Genomic DNA, 484 nt, shown 5'->3' on the forward strand with positions numbered 1-484 from the left:
TCATCCTCTCAAGTACCCGGTCCTCACGCAGAGGATGAGTCTGATCCAACCTCTCAACAACTTCCAAGAGGATGGAAAACAGTCACGCATCATCCTCTAGATCTAGTCATTGGGAATACTGAAGATGGTGTGAGAACCAGAAACTCTCTAAGGGAAAATACTTCCAACATGGCCATGATATCACAAGTTGAACCCAAGACAATTGATCAAGCTATTGGTGACAAATCATGGGTTGAAGCTATGATGGAAGAACTCTCACAATTTGAAAGAAACAAGGTATGGAATCTTGTACCCCATCCTATGGACAAATCTATTATTGGAACTAAATGGATATTTAGAAACAAACTAAATGAGGATGGAGAAGTCATTAGAAATAAAGCAAGACTAGTGGCACAAGGGTACAATCAACAAGAAGGAATAGATTATGATGAAACGTTTGCACCCGTAGCAAGACTTGAAGCAATAAGAATCCTCTTAGCTTATG

The sequence above is a fragment of the Cicer arietinum genome, chromosome 4 (assembly GCF_000331145.2).
Source record: "Cicer arietinum cultivar CDC Frontier isolate Library 1 chromosome 4, Cicar.CDCFrontier_v2.0, whole genome shotgun sequence".
Classification (NCBI taxonomy): Eukaryota; Viridiplantae; Streptophyta; class Magnoliopsida; order Fabales; family Fabaceae; genus Cicer; species Cicer arietinum.